This window comes from Plodia interpunctella, chromosome 6 (assembly GCF_027563975.2).
Source record: "Plodia interpunctella isolate USDA-ARS_2022_Savannah chromosome 6, ilPloInte3.2, whole genome shotgun sequence".
Lineage (NCBI taxonomy): Eukaryota > Metazoa > Arthropoda > Insecta > Lepidoptera > Pyralidae > Plodia > Plodia interpunctella.
In genome coordinates this window covers 1660432-1681778 of record NC_071299.1, presented here as the reverse complement: position 1 = coordinate 1681778, position 21347 = coordinate 1660432, and the positions used below count along the sequence as shown (strand labels likewise).

Below are 21347 nucleotides of genomic sequence, written 5' to 3'. Positions count from 1 at the left end.
AGCTTGTACCTTACACTAACTGAACGGTACTGCAAATAAAAGTACACATTAAATTAATGAGTCGTCGTTTTAATTGATATCATGTATTGGAAACATGTGTCTTCAGTTTATGTAAAAATTACACAACCTTCGATAGTTATCTCTTGTCTACGTTTCTTCTTCATAGTCGTATTCCTCATGGCTGAGGGTCGTGGTCATTACGTGGAATGAAACACACATAACAACTTTCTTGGCATTATTAATGGAGTGGTTTGCCATTGCCTTCTCAATTTCACACACAAGTTAATAATCAACAAGTGTGCAGGTTTCCTCACGACGTTTTCCTTCAGTGGCAGGTAGTCGCATACACACTAGTGAACTAAACTGACCACCAGGTAGCGAGTTTCTTCACGATGTTTTCCTTCATCGGAAGCAAGTGGTGGCCGATGAAAACTACTATAAATGAGTCAGATTGGTTTAGAAACTCATGTGACACGAGTAGGATTCGAACCTGGGACCTTTAAATCCACAGGCGGGCATAACCATTACACCACCACCGCTTGTCTACGATTGCTTATATACATATATCATTTATTTACTCGATTAATGCAACAAGATTTATGCGCTAGCTAAAAAACCGACATTACATCCTATATTTTATTTTCCTATATTATTTTCCAACCTATATTTTCACATATACAACATACTGATATTAAATGCGAAAGTCTGTCTGTTCCGCTTTGACGGCTAAATAGCTGAACCGAATTCGATGAAATTTGATATACATGTAAAATCAACGAAAAGCAAAGGCAAAAGCTAGTTTTCAATAATTAATTATAAAACTTAATTTTATGTTATCTAAGTTCGTGTATTTCGTGTTATTGACAATATAAAGAAGGTACATTCGTTAATATCTTGTTGATTGATTAACGTTGAAAAGATGCGTTGAAGTTTGTTGCGCCGCAGTTTCAAGTATAGTTTTGACGTTAACAAGTGTTGTTTATCTTAAGTTGAAATGTCTGGTTATGGCGCTCTCGGTGTGGCCCTGGCAGAAGGCGCTCTCGGTGTGGCAGTAGGGGCAAACACAAGAAGAATACATGCGTGCCAATGGTCTGACAACGGGATGCCGACTACCGAGCGAAGTGGAGACGAGAATCTAGGAAAATGAACCCTGGGCTCCGACGCTCAATGGAAGAAACCCGTAAGACGCTCAGATGAAAAAGAGAGTTCTACGTTGGAATTAATATTTTTGTCAGACTAGCTGCGCCCCGGGACTTCGCTCCCGTGGGAATTTCGGGATAAACAGTACCTTAGGTGTTATTCCAGGTTATTTCTACCCGTGTACCAAATTTCATAACAATCGATCTACTAGATAATGCGTGAAGAGGTAACAAACAAACTTACTTTCGCATTTATAATATCAGTTGAGATTTAGACGCGGCGAACAAAACGTTTATACCGCACTTGTACAGAGTTATCCCTTATCCGCTTTACGATTTATTTTAAGACGCGCTCAAGTCAGGCCAAGGGACAAGGTCAAGGGCGGGATATTTCCCGTTGGAGTTACCAGGGACAGTTGTCCCCTTGGCGTCTAAGTCTAAACTGCCAATATTTTTTTGTGGAATCAAGGTTGACTGCAATGATGTAACTTGTTTATAATTAGTTTGATTTCAATGCGCTTATCTGTGGATTAGGGTAAAGGAGGGAAGGGAACCTCGGGTTCCTATGTTCAACGGCCGGAAAAGCTCACATGAGAGATGAAAGAGAATCTATGGATTGTCTGATTATAAATAAATATAAATATATTAGGACAAATCACACAGATTGAGCTAGCCCCAAAGTAAGTTCGAGACTTGTGTTATGGGATACTAACTCAACGATACTATATTTTATAACAAATACATATATAGATAAACATCCAAGACCCGGGCCAATCAGAAAAAGATCATTTTTCATCATGACCCGACCGGGGATCGAACCCGGGACCTCTCGGTTCAGTGGCAAGAACTTTACCACTGAGCCACCGAGGTCGTCATATTATGCTATCCACATTTATAAGTAGGTTTTGCTTATATTTCTAATAAGATTTACATTTGTCGTATTTGAATACACGCACGGGTGCAATATTATGCATGTTATTCCTAGTGTAATGGCCAAATTTCCGATGATGTTCGACATTTTTTAATTCGCGGGTAGTATTCCGCCTCGTCGCCAATTGGTATATCGGAGATTAATACGCTTAACTCCGCTTAACTCCGAAGCTGGTTTATTACTGGGGTAGATACCCGCAAAATGAACAAATAGCAGATATTACAGCTACATACAGTACAAAATCACTATATCTATTTAAAAAATCCCCGCATGCAAATCTGTTGCGTAGTTTTAAAGATCTAAGCAAAGCATACGGACAGACAGCGGTAACCAACTTTGTTTTATGCTATGTAGTGATGATGCCACACATGCGATTCTAGAATTCCCGTTCAATTCCAAATATTTTTTAGATATAGATATTAATATCTTACGTTTCGTAGACGTTTATAAACAAAATTAACAATTAAATTTCTATTGTCACTTCACAGAGCTTATGTGTTAGCTAATGTGCTATAACTAATAACAACAAATAATAAAACAGTGCAATGGAATGGGAACGTCTAATTAACAAGCTAAACAGTACCGTCAGCATCGTCAGCGAACATAAACCCATGTACACACAGCGCGACGATCGCAGATTTTGCCTACGGTACACAAACATCAGTAACATGTACAGGAAACAGCACATCAAGCTACACACACTCGTTGCGAATTCGCCTTTGTTGCTGATACGTAAGGTCCCTGTAGGATACATTGAGGAAGGATAAATACAGATAGCACACGTGTCGTTACAATGTCACAGATATTTAATTGCTGGATGTACCAAATGTAATGAAATCTTTGTTTTGTCGTTGGTCGCGTTTGTGTTTGCAGTCGATGAAACCCGCCAATCCGCAATGGGCCCGCGTCATTACATGTGATGGATAAGAATCCATCCATAGAGAAAGCCTGTGCCCCAGCTGTGGGGAAGTTTAAATGGCTTATGATGACGATGAATCTAATTACGAACTCATATTTAGTTTCTTCAGTCTTTCATCAGATGAAATATTGCAAGTATTTGCAATCTAAATTTAAAAAAATCCAGTGACAGTGACATAAAGTGAGTGTTGCCATAATGTGTGTTTTCTTATTAATTTTTTAAGACTTTTTTTCAATTATTTGTCTTTATTTTTAGACCTTCGCCGGCGCCTAGTCGTCATATAAAGATGACCCCTGAAAATCGGTGCTGGAGAACGCACGTTGCCGACTTCGTAGTTTAAGGTCTTTTGCTACAGTATCCTGTAATGACACTACCTCTCTCGCCTTTAAAGCCGAAACATAACAATATCTGCTGTTAGGCGGCTGAAGTATATGAGAGTCGGCAACGCGTCGGTGACCCATATCAAGTTGCTGGTGTCCAAGGGCAGAGGTGTTTGCTTACCATCAGGCAACCCTTTAAGGCCCATTAAAAAAACGAGCGAGGTACCAATGCAGACTTTTGTATCAACGTCCATCTTAATAATACAACAATAAATATATTTTGATTGATTGATCCTTACAATACGCTACCAAAGTTTCTATCAATAAATTATCTTTAATTAAAAGTCATATCTAGTTCATTACATCTCTGTTAACAATCACAACCATTAGCTAGACGCTGGCGCCTGGCGCTCCTCGTAATTGCTGCATGTACTGGTTGCTAGTTGCTACCAGTAATGATTGTAGCCTTAAATTTATGACCTGTTAACGAAGGAAACAACTCGGATAGAAACACGGCGGCTGATTATTTTTTCTAATGCTTGCCTGGCAATTGCAAGTTGTCATTTTTAGCCAACATTATTACAATTTGTGATTGTTCCTCTTTTGTCTTCCAAAGAAAAAAAGTAATTTTTGAACTTTAGTATTTATATACATAAACATTAGACATCGTTTTTGGAATTAGTATCTAAATCCTTTGTAGTCCGTTGTACATCGACAGTGTGACGTAAATTGTGTATCGCTTAAAGTCGACATGCCGTCCAACGAACAGCGCACCAAGTTTTATAAAAAATATTTGCAATAAAAATAAACGTTGCCGTGTGAATGAATACTTTACTCTTACCCGTTAAAGTATTAGTACGTTCATGGGAACGGAACTTTACACTATGTAAGGTCCCGTTCGCACGAGCGTTTTTTTCGTCTCATTCAAATTCAAATTTGTCAAGAAAATTTCATTTCTAAAGGTTCCAATTATGGCAGCATAAAGTAAATAAATTACGTGCAGCGCCGATTGCTTGTAAAATACACTAAGTAATTTCTTCGAGTACCTATTTAATGCATTATAAATCAGCCAGTCATAAAATCATTCTAGAAAGCCGTGTTCAAAGTGGGTCCGTATAAGGAAACAGGTAATGGGGTCCGCTCACTGGCCCGTCGATTATGTCGAGAATTGTATGACGACGTCTGTCATTGTGACGCTCGAGTAACATATTCTCATATGAGTGATTAGCATTTGTTCGCGGCTTCGCCCGCGTGAATTTCCATTTGTTATTCCGGGATGAAAGGTACCCTATGTCCTTTTCCATACTTCAAACTACATGTATGCAAAATTTCAAGAAGATTGCTTGAGAGTAGTAGTAACAAACAAACTTACTTTAGCATTTATAATATTAGTTAGAATTTACGATTTATAAAGTCATATATTCCCTGCTTGATCGTTAAAATAGTGAAATTTTAACTGGGCTAATTAGCCTGTAGCCTAGGGAGCGTGAGGATCAGGGTTGTGCTGAAATCGCAAGTGCTAATAGTAGATCAATTATATTTACATTTTGATATACAATATACTAAATGTTGCCCGGGGCTTCGCTCCAGTGGGAATTTTGATATAACCTATAGCAATCTTGAATAAACAACCTTTCAAATGGTGAAAAAAATTTTGAAATCGGTTCAGTAGTTTCGGAGATTACCTGCCTCAAACATACCAACTCACAAACGCTTACCTCTTTATAATAATAGTATAGATGTACTCGTATGTATATTCTATTTCCAACAGATAAAAACAAAATGCTTCTACTTAAACACATAGAATAAATAAAATTAAGTCACAAATACGTGCAAATAAATGCATTGCGAACTGATAATTTTGATGGCAGACATATAACTATTGAGTAGGTAGTCGCTGAATATCAGTATCGACAGGTAGGTTAAAAACATATGCAAAAATATCTATATTTTTTTTATTATCAAAAAGAATAGTATTTTTTATACAGCAACAGATTAAAAAGTTAATATTCAGTGGCATGAAAGCCGGCCATGCCCACGATTATTTTTAATTAAGGAATGAAATCCATTTTCAGCACGCAACGAAACTGGCAGCTTTTTGTCTATGGAAACATATTATTTAAGTCTACGCCACGCAAACACCGACTGGACGAAACACATGTTTAGATACACTGTTTTCTTATTAGTAACATTTAAAAATAATTTACATTTTTTTTACAAAAATGTCATTTTTGCCCCAAACTTTTGTTGTCGTCAGTTTTTGTTGTGTACAACGCGTGACAAAACCCAATTCGTGTAGTAAACAAATGAGAAGTTCCCTCGTCGCCGCCGATCCTAAGTGTGAGGTGTCATGTCATGTTTATGCTAAATAATGAATTGCCATGGAAACGGATGCGACGAAGTGGGAAATTATCATGGATTTAGTAAGTACTGTTGAAAATGGTGACTCTGTAAGACAAGAGGTGAAGTTAAAGTAGGCGAAATTTAACTCGAAATATTACATATAGACAAACATCGAGACAAGTGAAACTAATGACAAGTTTATGATAAGTTTGATTGATTTTGGCTGCATGAATAAGATTTTGTCACGTGTTGAATGAAACGAGATTTTTCTGACGACAATAAACTGATTGCAGATATGTCAAATAATACATTGTAAAAACTTGTTTCAAAATATTGTTTTGATTTATAAATAACTAAATAAATAAACAAATCATTAGGTATATCAGGTAATAAATAGGTATATTAGTTCAAATCGCAAACATTGAGCTAGCCTCTAAGTTCTAGTCTTGTGTTAAGGGATACTAATTCAACGATACTATAATTTATATTGATAAACATCCAAAACCCGGGCCAATCAGAAAAATATCATTTTCCATCATGACCCGACCGGGGTTCGAGCCTGGGGCCTCTCGGTTCGCAGGCAAACACTTTACACTGCGCCACCGAGATCGTCATGTTTTTTATGTCTAGTAGGTATTATATACCTCAGTGTATTCCCCAAAAAGTCTTCTAAAAATTGGTATGCGCCGAAATTTATACGATGAAATTGGAAAATCGTGGCCATAAACTCCGTGTCTCCGTGAACGATTATGGAACATATGTTATATATAGACAATGCCCAGAAAATTGGCAATTAGCAACCAATTAATTAACCTTAATTTAATTCAACATCAAAACGGTTAATCGCCGAATCCATTTCAGTTTAACTTCGTCATTCACGTGATATTGCACGGGTTGAGAAGAATAGTTGAAAGGTGTGTTTCCACTAGAATTAATCCTAACATCACAAATTTATTGTAAATCGATTGTTTCAGAGTTCTAACGGTGAAACGTTATATTTGTTGCAATTAGCGAGAGCTCGCGGCAAACTTTTACTTTAAAGGACCTAACTTTTAATCGACGCCCTTTTACAGAACTTGCAAGTTCCTGGCCTTTCGCCCTTTGATACTAACGCGACTTAGATTTCAATCGATGTCTTTAGAAGTAATAACCGGCAATGTTGATGCTTTCTTAATATGGTCTCATGTAAAGCAAGCGAACCCATTATCGGTTATTTCCTTATCCATAATGCGTGAGATTTTAAGGATCGCTTTTTCTTCGCCATTATTAGGATGGTCTTTCGCATATTCAGTGAATCATAGTTTACTTTGCTTCATCACCTTACAAAGAAACATTCGCTAGAATTATATTTTCAACTGCAATTGGAATCCTTGGAACTATTTTACTCAAATTACGGTGCGTTGCACCAGTCGACGTTAACGTTAACTGTAACCAGATAATAAAACAGGGGTACCCATTTTATCTAAAAGATGGTAACGCGCAGGTTAAACGTAAATATTGCGTGTTGGAACCACTTTTGAAGATCCTTGTTTAAAATACAGTATTTATGGCATACACGACGTTCAGTGAGGTATTAGTGATCTATATCACAAATACTATATCACAAATAGTGATCTATATGGCAAATACGGAACCATTATAGTTTCGTCATATATTGAAGATCCTTGTTTAAAATACAGTATTTATGGCATACACGACGTTCAGTGACGTACTAGTGATATAGATATATATGACGAAACTATAATGGTTCCGTATTTGCCATCGTCTATGGAACCCTAAAAAGGATCCCAAAAATTCAGCGTACGAGCAAATGCTCTTGTTTGTACACATGAATATTTCCGATAACACGTGTTATCGTGTCTATAGCCGAACTTAGAAGCTGACGCGAATGCGCGAACATTGCGTAGTTTGTATGAGAGCTTTTATCTACCGCAATGAAAAACCAGCAATGTATACCGGACCCCCCGCCAGAGTTCGGCAAACTGTATCGCGATATTAAATAGCCGGTATTACAATATTCATGGAGTAACATCTCCATTCACACGGTCAAATTGAACTAAGTGTGCTTAAGTCAGGTTTCACCATTTGAAATGACCCTTATAATAAATTACATAGGTCAGTCTACAAGACATAGTTATATGAAACAGATAAAGGAACAGGTATATTTGTTAAACAAAATAAAAAAACCCCGACTCTCTATATTCATTGCGCTACAATTTTTGAACAGCTAAACCGATTTTGATTAAACATATCTAAGAACCAATGCATGAAAATTAGCTATAAATAAAAAAAACCGCATCCAAATCGGTTAACCGGTTGATGAGCTACGGTGATGAGACAGAAGGACACACTTACCCCTCTTTTTTTGTCGGGGGTAAAAATGTAAGCGTTATTGCCGTTTCAATTAATGAAACATTTGGCAATGGAAACAAATGAATTGAAGAAACTCCGTCGACAAGAGCAAGCTCTTAAATTCTGATGATGTCCTGTGTGTTATTCAAGATTTTCCAAAAACACATGGATCAATATTGTGCAAATAATAGGTATGTGCGTCTGCATTTCTCTCAACTTCGGCGATGGCGTGTATCCGGGGGGTGGGGATCTTTTGCATTAGATCTAGATCATTAGATCTTTGCCTAGTTGTGCGTTGGAATAGGTTAAAACACTTCGATTGTCTTTGTATTTATTTTTGAATCTTTCATACCAGGACCTATACATCCAGGAAAAAGTCGTGGTCAACACTACCTCGGCGGGTAAAATTTAACCAAATTAATTACATCAAATCTAACTACACTAGGGCGAAATTGATTGCTGAATCACACCCCATTTGCCTGCTGCCAGCACAGTCCAATCCATTAGGAGTGTAATGACCCGGCCTTGATTTAACTGCCGTGAAATAAACTTACTTGCCCAAATTTCAAGTTCTAGATATAATTATCATCACTAAGTATTGTCAAAAGATAATCATCCTCGAGTATAAAGTACTAGTTTTTTCCTGCGGCTTCACCCGCGTAAATTTCCCATGGGAACAGTTATTTTTACGATATGAAAGGTACTCCACCTTCTCCATACTTCAATTCAAACTACATGTATGAAAAATTTCAAGAAGATTGGTTGAGTACCTATTTCTTTTATCTATGGGTTGAGTAGACTAAGCGTAAAGAGTAACAAACAAACTCACTTTCGCATTTATAATGTTAGTTAGGATAGTTAGAATAAGATAAGAGTATTTCAAACTCACGATGCATACTTTCACCCCCTTTTTCTTCCCTTTAAGTATGGCATTGATATAATTAATTTGGTTAGATTTAATTTTGTATTTACAAGTTTTTTTTAGATTATAAGAAGGTATGTTTTCACCTGAGCGAAGCTCAGGGGCTATTGTGCAATAACGGATTCCGCATCCTAAACATATGAATTTAAATATCCGAAAAAATTATAATGTGGCAAAAAATACAGCTAGCAGCCAGTTCTTTAGAGTATCTATGATACCCAACAGAAGGAGGAGGGAAGAGATAGAAGAAGATACACTTCAAACAGTTCAGAAATACATTTGAGCACCTAAAAATGTCTCCAAAAGATATTGTCTGTTCAAGTCCATTATTCTCCTTCGTTAGAATCAATACCAAGAATAGTATGCTGACAATCAAATCGGAACAGAGCTGTTATTTCTGCATAATAGAAATGTCAATGCAGATCATTACAAGCGATAGCAGTGGGAAAGGAGCTGAGCACAAAATTTAAATGTCATAGAAGAATCATCCGAAAATATGCTGCGATAATGAACAGTGGAATTACCTTTATTTACGAATAATTTAATAAATATTAAATATTGATCTATAAGTAGATACAATAGTAGAAAGCACATGATAAATAACCAATTAAATTTTATATTTACGGCTGGTACAGATCTATTAATGCAATGCGTGCGCGTTAATTGTTACACGTTTATTATATTTACGCATAAGGTTTGAACTTGCCTCTTAGTAATTAGTTTTGATTGAAAGTAAATAATTGCAGCGTTATTATAACTCCCGTAACTTTTTATGCCGTTTTTTTTAAAAAATAATTTTCCAATAAAAAATATGCCAGAATGCCTTCTTCGAATGCACTTACAATATAATATGAAAAATACTTTTAAAGGTCGCGACGAATTGAGAACCTCCTCCTTTTTTAAGTCGGTTAAAGACATAAAGTAATAAGTGACGTTAACAGCTGTCCATTTTGTATAGATAGCCCCTATACAAAATCTCTCTCTTTTTAATTTGTCCCAAAGATGGCAACTACTTATTAGAAATTTAAATGGTGTCATTATACTTTATTGCGGACTAGCTGTTGCCCCCAACTCCGTCCGCGGTAGCGTGTGTTTGACCTCGAATCATTAGCTAATGACCCGGGGGGCTACCATAAAACATTAAATACGTAGCACGACATTGCGTCCGCAACTTTTTTCTTTTTTTTTTACACGATGTGGGTAAACAAATATTGACTTATATTTTATTTTAAGAAGCCAATGGTGCAGTGGTTAGCGCTTTCGGCATGTGATAGTGGCGGTTAAGTCACTCTCATAATGGTCGGTCATTGGACGGGTGACCAAAAATTATGTTGAGCACCCCCTGGCTTCGGAAGGCACGTTAAGCCGTGTGTGTCGTTAATTTAAAACCCGCCAATCAGCAATGGGCCCGCGTGAACACATACCCCTTATTGATCTATAAGGAAAGCCTGTATCTCAGCAGTGGGGACGTTTAAATGGTTGATGATGAGTAAAGATTTTATGAAATTTTTCGAAATCAAAATAATGACAATAATACTATGTATTATTTTCCTAATCCTATGGGATCCATTATCGCGTTAAATTTGCAGAATTTTGGCGGTTACGCTATACACTGCTGGTTTTTCATAGCGATAAAAAAAAAGCTCTCATACATATGCAATATTCGCGCATTCGCGACGGCATCTGTTCGGGTTTGGCGATAGTGTGGCATAAGAAGTGGTCCAAACTTCAACGGCAAGTCGTCCAAATAAGGCACACTGAAAGTCACTGTCAGCAGAAACCGCATTCCAACGCCAGTTGGTAACGAGTATTTTTAGACTAGTATTAAATACGCGTACTAGTATCAGTGTCGTGTCGATATAACGTTCCGTTTATACGCCATCGCTCTGATTGATATTTTGTGTACGTGTAACGGGATTAATTTGAATTAGTCTCAGTTGCACTAGTCAGTTTTGACGTTAAACTTAACCTGCGCACTACAACGCAAACATCGACATTTTATGAAACGTTTTATCTAGGCTTAGGTTAAGGTTATCGTTAATATGAGCATAAGGTTCCTTTCTTAGGATCAAATCAAACTTACATGGCGCGGTGAGCGCGTGACGGGCGTCGCTACTGTTGAAAATATGTGACAAGATGTCTTTCAAAAAGTTTATAATTTTGAATATCGAAAGAATTTAATAGTTTTTATTGTTCTTTTCATTTCGTAACGTGCTGTATCAATTTGAAACTGCTGCTAACCTAAAAAACTAGGCAGCAGTAGTAGAGTTGTTATTCAATTTGCAGGTTATAAATAGGTGTTGTAGATAAATTCGGTTCTTAACTTATTTCCTATTTAAACTTGCAAACTGAATAATCCCTATTATGTAAAAATAGGGCCTTGGATAAGTACATTGCCAATGTTATTATCCGAATTCCGATAGGGATGAGCATAACGAACTTAGTATAAAATGTCTCTTATCCTCGCGTAATCCTGATTTCATTCTCGGCTGTCAGGGTTCCGTGAAAAATAACCTGTGATTTTGAAGATTTGGCTGTGATTTTACGACCGGTCTAACGTCAGCCCTCTTTGGAAGTGCTGTTGTTTTTAAAGATTTTTTTAATAGTGCCCTATATTAGCGTATTAAAAATATATCTTCAGCTCTATTATGTTACCACATATTATGTAAAAGCTGTAGGTGACAGTGACAAAAGCCTAAGGAAATATTATCCACTACTAAAAATAACATTTCTCAAGTAATTTTATCTGTAATACACTCTTTCTTATTTTAGAGTTCCCCGTTATTTTTTCCGCTTTGTGAATGGAGAACAAAGAGTTTAATTTTAAAGCTAAAATATCGGACTTACAAAGAAATAATGCTTAAAATTTTGGTATCCTTACATATTATAAAACAAAGTCTTCTGCCGCGTCTGTCTGTCTGTCTGTCGAACTACTGCAAGAATTTCATAGGGTTTTCACTAATAGACAGTAAGGTAGCTGAGGAAGGTTGTAGGTGTATGATTTATTATGTTTTTTTTTTTCGAGCGAAGCCGGGACGGGCCGCTAGTTATATATAAATTTGTAATTACATCAGAATTTCTTTCTTACTTTTTGCTGTGGCCGTGGCATTGCATAATAAATCATATTGTTTTAGTCATCAAAGCAATATTAAAATTATCATTCAATTAAGAATTCAGTTCACGTGAATTATTACATTTTTAACCTACTTTCTTAACTGAAAAACATGCAGAACTACAATGTAAGTTTAATTAACAATTTGTAAGTTCCAATTAAAAGTTCAACCAGACGTTTAGCCGCGAACTGAGTTATAAAATGATTCTCCAATCAGATTCACACGCTTTTATAAAAAGTATGTACGGTCAACTGCACACCAAGTCGCCTATAATCATTGCAAATTCATCCCTATTGCCGTTGCATAGAATCCCATGCGGGGTAACGTGATGTGTAGTCGACTGTACTAGGTTTTACAGGTTATTGAATTCGTGATGAAAAGGCCATCAGTGTAGTGGAATTTTAAAGGGAAAATATTTTTATTTTTAAGTCTTATTTTGAAAACACAAGAGTCTTTTTTATTATTGAGGGTTATCTAATACATAAATATTATATATAACGGTATTATTATCCGGTATTACAGTCTTATCTCATTATTAAAGTCTACCACTAAATAAATGCGTAGTAAAAAGTAAATTTGGTTGTTTGTTATCTTCTTGAAATTATGCAACCAATCTTCTTGAAATTTTGCATACATATAGTTTAAAGTACGGAGAAGAATAGCCGCCTTACAACCCGAAAATGTGGGAACACGCGGGCACAAGTTCTTAGTTAGTTTCTATATATTTGTCGATTGTTTTCAACTATTGGATTTCCTTTGTCTCCACTTCGACATCAATATTAATTAAAGTTGATTGATTTTGACGTGCGTTTCTTATGAGACACAAGTCATGTGGCAGAAATAAATGCGGAAATAGGGAACTAGGATTGAACATAGCAAGACTGTATCTTGCAATGGATGAATTGAGCTGAAGAAGAAGGTGAATTCGCATTGGACAGTAATTGGATTAGTGCTACTCACTGGCCTGATAATATTTCAGTAATATGAAGCGGTGTGGTGGTGTAATGGCTAAGACGCCAGCATATGGATCGAAAGGTTTCAGGTTCGTATCCTACTCGTGCCATATAAGTTTGTATACAAATCTGACTCGTATATAGTCAAATTCAAATTCAAATCATTTATTCAGAAATTAGACCTTCACAGGCACTTTTTCTCGTAAATTTTTATATTTATAGTTATTTCTCACAAGCTACAAACTACTGGCATTTCGGAACCACTGCTGAGAAGAAATGCCAAAAGAAACTCATTTGAACAGTGTTGGTCCCTATCATGCCAGATCGGCTTACCATTATTATTTCTTACAATGTTTTATTTTTCTAATAATAAAAAAGTACATAATGTACATAGTCAAAAGGTATATCAAAACAGGTTATGAAATGTGAAGAAACTCGCTACCTGGTGGTCAGTTTAGTTCACTAGTGTGTATGCGACTACCTGCCACTAGATGGCGGTAAGTAGTCGTAAAAGTCATGTCAGATGCCTTTAGGCGACTTGAATAAAATCTGACACACGTGTAATAACATGCTCGATATGATGACCAGCCGAATAGAGAGAGAATATAAAATCATTATTAACACAAGCTTTTATTGATGTCATAAATAAATAAATAAATAAATAAAATAAAGAAATATATTAGGACAAATTACACAGATTGAGCTAGCCCCAAAGTAAGTTCTAGACTTGTGTTATGGGACACTAACTCAACGATACTATATTTTATAACATATACATATATAGATAAAAATCCAAGACCCGAGCCAATCAGAAAAATACCATTTTCCATCATGACCCGACCGGGGATCGAACCCGGGACCTCTCGGTTCAGAGGCAAGCACTTTACCACTGCGCCACCGAGGTCGTTATAGAGATATTGTTGCATACAAAGCGCGACAAAAAATAATGTCCGACAATAAACCGTTGACATGCACTATCATCGCGTCGGGAGCCGATTCTGGATAGACCAGTCATCATTGTCATGAAAACTAAACGTGTGCACAATATTTCAGCTCAGTTGGTTGAAGATATCTGCTTCAAAATTGAGTTGTAGAACCCTAACAGACATATTTACCATCACACGTACTTGTATCAGAAATACAGCCATTTGGACTATGTGCCAAATGATGACGCAAAGCGCATGTCAGTACAGCCATTTGTCACCGGATGCATTTTATGTCTAACATCAACATAACTTAATAAAATATTTTATGTGATTTATTTTAATATTCAAAGACGTATACGCCTAATATAATTTTGTATTAAATAATTGTTTGTGTCGTAAAATGCATAATTTCAATGCCACATTCCAGTTTCAACCAATAAACATCACAAACATGTGAACATAGACAATAAAAATAAAAGCACAAATAGTTTGAATCCTAAACCGAGCCTTCCCGCGAGTGTGGCGGGTGAGAGTGCGCCAGTGGATATTGCTAATTGTTTTAAGAATCATTTTAAAGTACATTCTTTGCTGGGTCCGTCATCGCCGGTGATCGAGTCTGGGAGGTCGTGTAATGACAATCAGCTGAGTGTCAGAATCTCAACTAAAGAGATATCTGATATTATTAATGGCATGACAAGAGGGAAGTCACCTGGCCATGATGGACTCAGCATAGAACATTTGCAGTACGCTGGACTACATCTGCCCAGAGTTCTATCAATGTTTTTTACATTATGTATAGGGCATTGTCACCTACCCGATGACTTAATTAGAACAGTAGTAGTCCCTGTTATTAAGAATAAGACGGGTGACGCATCTGACCTCACCAATTATAGGCCTATTTCTCTGGCCACCATCTTGGCTAAGGTGCTGGATGGTGTGATTGACCGGCACATGTCTGACCGTATAGAGATACATGATGCTCAGTTCGGATTCAGACCAAATCTCTCTACAGAAAGTGCCATACTTGCGGTCAAGCATACAGTTCAGTATTACACGCAAAGAAAAACACCTGTCGTGGCTTGTTTTTTGGATCTCTCCCAGGCTTTCGATCTGGTGTCCTATGATCTTTTGTGGACGAAGCTGAAAAACGATACACGTGTGGCTAGCGAAGTAGTGTCGATACTCCAATATTGGTATGGTAGACAACGGAACCGAGTGAGGTGGGCAGGGGTCCTTTCTGACGAGTACGACTTGGAATGCGGGGTGAGGCAGGGGGGGTTGACATCTCCTCGGCTGTTTAATCTCTACATGAACGGTTTGATTGAGGAACTCAGTAGGACTGGGATCGGCTGTCATGTTGACGGAGTATGTGTCAATAATGTCAGTTATGCGGACGACATGGTCCTGCTGAGTCCCTCAATCAAAGCAATGAGAAAATTGTTGAGAATCTGTGAATCCTATGCAGAGGCCCATGGGCTCAAATACAATGTGAGGAAAAGCAATGTTCTTGTCTTTCAAGCGGGAAATAAAAAATACTCGGACCTGCCGGAGGTCACTTTAGATGGAGCAACGCTTTCCAGGGTAAACAAATTTAAATATTTGGGCCATTGGGTCTCTGAGGATCTAAGCGATAACTTAGATTTAGAGAGGGAACGCAGGGCGTTGTCTGTACGGTGCAATATGCTGGCTCGCAGATTTGCAAAATGTTCAAGGGAAAGTAAGATTACCCTATTCAAAGCGTACTGCCAATCTTATTACACGTGTAGTCTGTGGGTCAGCTATACGCAGCGGGCATACAACGCCCTGAGAGTTCAGTACAATAACTCGTTCCGAGCGCTGATGGGGCTGTCGCGGCGCTGCAGCGCGTCGGGCATGTTTGCGGAGGCGCACATAGACGGCTTTCATGCGATAATTCGTAAGAGGTGTGCCTCCATGCTTAGGCGGCTACGTGACAGCTCCAACTGCATATTAAAAATGATTGTGGACAAGTGGAATAGTCCATTGCTCATTCACTGGAACAGGTTGCATTGTGGGTAGTTGGACTGTTCCATTTGTTCACCTAATCTATTTTTTCCTAACTTTTTTTTTTTTTTAACTTAACTTTTAATATTTTTTTGTAGCTAAGTTCCGCACTAACCTTAGTATAAGTAAATTGTTACTAACAAAATGGACACATGTCTGAAATAAATGATTATTTATTTATTTATTATTAACAATAACACACTCGATATGAATTAATTAGGTTTAGACCATTGATTAATTTATTTTAGCAAAAAAAAAAATAATTTTCCCACATGTTACATTTGCCCACTAGTAATCCAAGGGGAGGGCCCAGTTACCTGTAGCACAGGTCTCTGAGATCTATATCAGGAAAGTTTTCGCAAAGTTTACAATGTCACAGCTAGCTTCAAGAATACATCATTGTAACTTCTTAGGTATGAACACATTATTTTGTGAAGAGAAAAATAAACTATTTTTATTATTATTTATTATACTTCTTTAAGGTCTCAGCGGAGGCTGGCATTCTAATGATAGACACGGGCGTTGACCAAGTGGCTATCATTTTTAGGGTAGATTAAGGGGGTCAGTTCGTGTGTCGTTAGTATTTATGTTGTAGGTGTCATTGTCTGTAGAGATTATTATTATATTGTGCCAAAAATTTATTTTATTCCGAGGTTAAGTAGATACAGATTAAGTAGGTACACTCTTTTGCACCAGGAGTCACAACACCCTAAAATACCGGTTCGGCCTTGACCATAGCCCACAAAAGCATACAAATAAGGTAAAGATAAATCAATATTGGACAGCAACCTTGTCGCCCACGTTGGTTTTTGTCGTCGTGAAGTCATCACACATCACACACATCATGATCACTATTAGTATATAATTTTTTCCAATTGAAAACTTCTTTAGCGGTGTTGAGCACTTTATTTATTTATTTATATTATAGACACATAGAGATTAACAGACATAATATCACAACAACATTAAATTATAAACTAGAAATTGTGATTAGATCACAATGTCGAATTGGTTAGATATTTTACAAAATCATTATTATATTTATAAAGTTTTAGTGCAATAAAGTCATGATAATAATAACACGTCATACAATGAAATTAATAGTATTTAAATATGTTAATACATTTTGGATAAATACACTTATATTAAATTACTCATTGAAAAAATCTGTGACGTTGTGTTTAACGAGCAAGTCACCGAGCAGTCGCAGGGCTCTAGGCGTGGGCGCGTTCCGGGCGTAGCCATTTTTTGTGATAGGTGAAAAAGATAAACTCGCGTCAGGAGACGTCAAAAGTGCACAACGTTAATATTGTAGTTTTCACTTCTGCTGGACTCCACCGCGTTTTTTTTTGTATGGAAATGATCATTATAAGATAACTGTTTAGGTATATATTTATTAAATTTTATTTAATCTTTAAGTGACATGTTGGGCAAAGGTTTCCGTATTATATTCCCAATTGCTTTCCTGAATTAATGTGGCTAGAGAAATATTTCTTTCATATCTCTCTCTTCATAGTAAGTTAAATTGTCTCATTTCATGATTTCCGCGATTGTATTTATATATTATAATTCCACTATTCATGTTTAAAAATACGTGAAATAAATCTTCATGAAGCTTACATAATCCATTCCCTTTCGAGGGATATCTCTACTTTTGTAGCAAAAGCGAGCAGGTGTCGTTCTAATCAGAATACAAAAAGAAAGTGTCTGGAATATTATCCATTTTAACAACTTGCTTTGTATTCTACCGGTTTGTAGAGTAGAATAGAAATAGAGTGTGCTCTGGTCTGATTTGTGTAATCTGTGTTGTGAAGATATAATTTCTTTATTTGAATTTGTAGATGCTGTGTTTTGATTGGGCTCTGGAGATATATTAAGCTCTTGATATATTGATTTGTTGATTAACCCTGTTGGATATTAATCTGATTAATGTTTAGTCATTTTCAAAACTACCACCTGCTTCCGATAATGGAAAACATCGTAAATAAATACATATACAAGTTATATAGCGTGTTCCTTCCGAGGTGCAAATTCGCCGGACGATTGTTTATACTATATTGCGTCTCGATTCTCCGCAATAGACGGGTTAGCAAGAGCTCCATACTGTTAGTTTGTGTTAGCTCCTTGGGAATGCTTTTGTTGTCCATCAGCCGCTTCGGGTGTGTGTCCCTTAGTCGCCTCGTACGACATTCACGGCACATCCTTTGACAGATCAGTAGATGCAAATAGTTTATTTTCTTTTTTACACACTTTTTTATATAATCGTTCCCTAAGAAAATAGATGATTTAAATTCTTCTAATCTAAGGTTCCAACTCCAATGCTTTTGGTAGTAAATTGAATGTAAACACAAGTCAAAATATTTTTCCAGTAAATTTTCCTCAATGTTCTAATTAGTAAAGTCTAGTTAACATGAAACAGTATATTCAGCTTATTGTATCACATAAAATACGCAGAAATGGCCAAACGACCGGAGATTCGTGTCATCGGATGATATAATAGGGAAAAATCTAACAATAACTAATATTATTTATTGCTGTATGTATAATATAATTAAAAATAAATACATTCTCTCTCTTTCATGTCCACATGGCTGCGTACGGGGATGCGACACCGCCAAGCCCAGGATCACCGTAAAAATAAGTAATTTTTAAGATTCAGCTGCGTGTTATGACCGGCCACTAGCCTGATGTCATCTCTTGGGAAAGATATTGATGCTTAACAGCTGCTAAGGCTAGTGTGCCCTCGTCGCCTCATGCGACATCAACGTCAGTCACGTGAGGATATGGAGTGGTCCTATTCTAGGGCGGAACCACACCGAATCATGAAATTTATCAACGTTTAGGTAAGCGCTACACAATAATACCTATCAACAATATTCATCTATACTGTTATTATAAAGAGTATAGTTGAATAGCGTTTGTGAGTTTGTATGTTTAAGGCGGGTAATCTCCGAAACTACCAAACCGATTTGACAAATTCTTTCGCCATAAGAAAGGAACATTATCCAAGGTTGCTTGACTAGATGTTGCCCTTAGGGCTTCGCAAGCCCTAGTCGATAATAAATGTTTTTATCTAGATCTTGTTTTGACTGCTCGTATTGTTATTTTAAATATCGTCTGTTTGTTTTGTATCAAACATTACAACCAGTGACAGCCCTGTTGCAAACGTCTATTTTTAATGGGCGAATCCATTTCTAACAGGTAATCCGTATGCTTGTTTTTCTACTTATTACTTAATATTTAAAAAAATCTGCCAAGTAATTAAAAAGTAAATCCGTCTGCACAAAACACAACACCTCTGCCACTAACAGCAAACAGATTTCAATAGCGATGTAATACGTCCTTGTCTAGCAGTACCGCGGTGAAGGAGACGCAGCATTGTTTAGAACGAGACTCTGGGCGCACCGTAACAAATCAGTAAACATTACGCACACACGGTGTGTTGATTGATGCGATGGACCAGGGCTGGCACAACAGAATACGCGGGAACAAGCCCTCGTGGGAATTAAAATGTAAGATATCAGATGCAATTTTCTAGAAGTGTCTGTAAGTCAGTGTAAAAAATTAAACTTCAAATTTTGGAAATTCCTAATGGCCAAATGGACATGTGAAAGCTTCCTGCCTGTCGTCAACCCTCTTTGGGAATGCTGTTGTCAGCTGCAAAGATTGATAGATAGATAGATAGATAGATAGATAAACTCTTTATTGCACCATTTACAAAGGAGTACAGTTATAACAAGATTGCTCTTATCCCTTAGTCGTACAACTTCTAAGATAGGACATAGGGTGGTCCTATTCTAGGGCGGACGTCGTACGCCAGAGAACACACAGGCTTGATCATTCTCAATTCTTTCTACTACTTTCGACAGCTATCTTGTGCCGTAATTTTTCCAAGCGCCAACCCTAGCCACACAGTTTCGCGTTATCGCTGTACGACAAATCGTTCAATGCTTATGCAGTTCGCCTTCGTTACACTGATGGGTTTGTATCAAGAGTTTGCGAATGTTCGATTTTTAGAATATAGTATCTCGCTTCAATTTACTAAAACATTGTTACATTTTCCTTCAGTTTGTGGTATGTACTATGTGAGTATTCCTTTCAATATATCGATGGTTGACTAGAAGAGATAAGAAGATAAGGTGAATCATGGGATAAATCCGCCATTGTAGTTAAATTTATTTATTTTATGTCATATAATATTTAGTTATATTAATATATTATGTAATGTACTAACGTTTTTCAACACCTGAGGGCGAAGTGCGGGTTTGCACCAACGAACCAATCACTGCAATGTGATTGATTCGCTGCGTCTGACTTCGAATCGATTCGATGGTGAAAAGTGAAATGAAAACCTGCACTCAACCCTCTAAGATGTATATAAATTGTTCACCAAAGTACGATGCGATGGTTCGTAGTATTCGTACAGTCAACAGCAGATCAAGTTACCCTCTATGAACCTCGCGGCGAGTTTTTTGGGGTAGGTTGATGTGTGTGTTTGATGACTGACGTAACATTTCTAAAGAACTATCAGCAAAACGTCCAATGAAGTTATATAAATACTTTACGTAGGTATTAAAAATGCTTGTAAAAAACCAGCTTTTATAATTTATATTGGACTCTAAGAAAATTAATTTAAAATTCTTGCTATCTAATATTAAAATCACTATTTATTATACACAACAATTACTTTGACCAATTAGCCTACGTCTATGTACACTCATCTACATGTCAAGTGAACCATCACTGACCTCTATATATGGCGGAATAGAGGCGAGTTTACCACAATTGTATTAATACGCAGTAGACGGTACCTAGATAACAGTGCATATCGAACTATTATGTTGATATCAGCCTACTTATTGATTGTTCCACTTAAAATGGTATTACAGTGACATGATGTCTATCTATATTCACTAGATGATAAAATTGTGCACTTAGTACTTTTTGTATATGACTCACCAAATCCTGACACTCATTGACTGGTTGTCTACATGTGAAAAACACATTATTTTTTACAGAAAGCAGACACTAAAAATAAGTTTTTTTTACAAAAATGTCATATCATATCAGTGAGATCATATTGAATTCATTGTGTGACAAAAAAAAGTCATGTCCGTGCAGTCAACCGTTGTAGAGTTCCCACGTCTGGAGCCGTTCTTGGCTGCACAATCCGGTCATGCTTATCATAATAATGCATTCTCATTCAAACTAAACTCGTGTAGGTACAAAGTTTTAGCTCAATCGGTTGAAGATATCTGAGATTCAAACTTGAGTTGCAAGATTCCAAAGTTTGACGAACTGTTTAGCAAAGTTAACACGCGTATTATCCTCTATACCCGTATAATATTATATGAGTACTCACGTGGCTCCACATTACTCATAAACACCTCGGAACTATCAAGTTAAC

At 36.9% G+C, this 21347-nt stretch overlaps 1 protein-coding gene across 1 annotated transcript in view; it reads right to left on the bottom strand.

Annotated features, from left to right (window-relative positions):
- Positions 1-21347, bottom strand: part of LOC128670511 (four and a half LIM domains protein 2) — a 124359-nt gene that overhangs the window by 91416 nt on the left and 11596 nt on the right. The gene's annotated exons all lie outside the window — the stretch shown is intronic.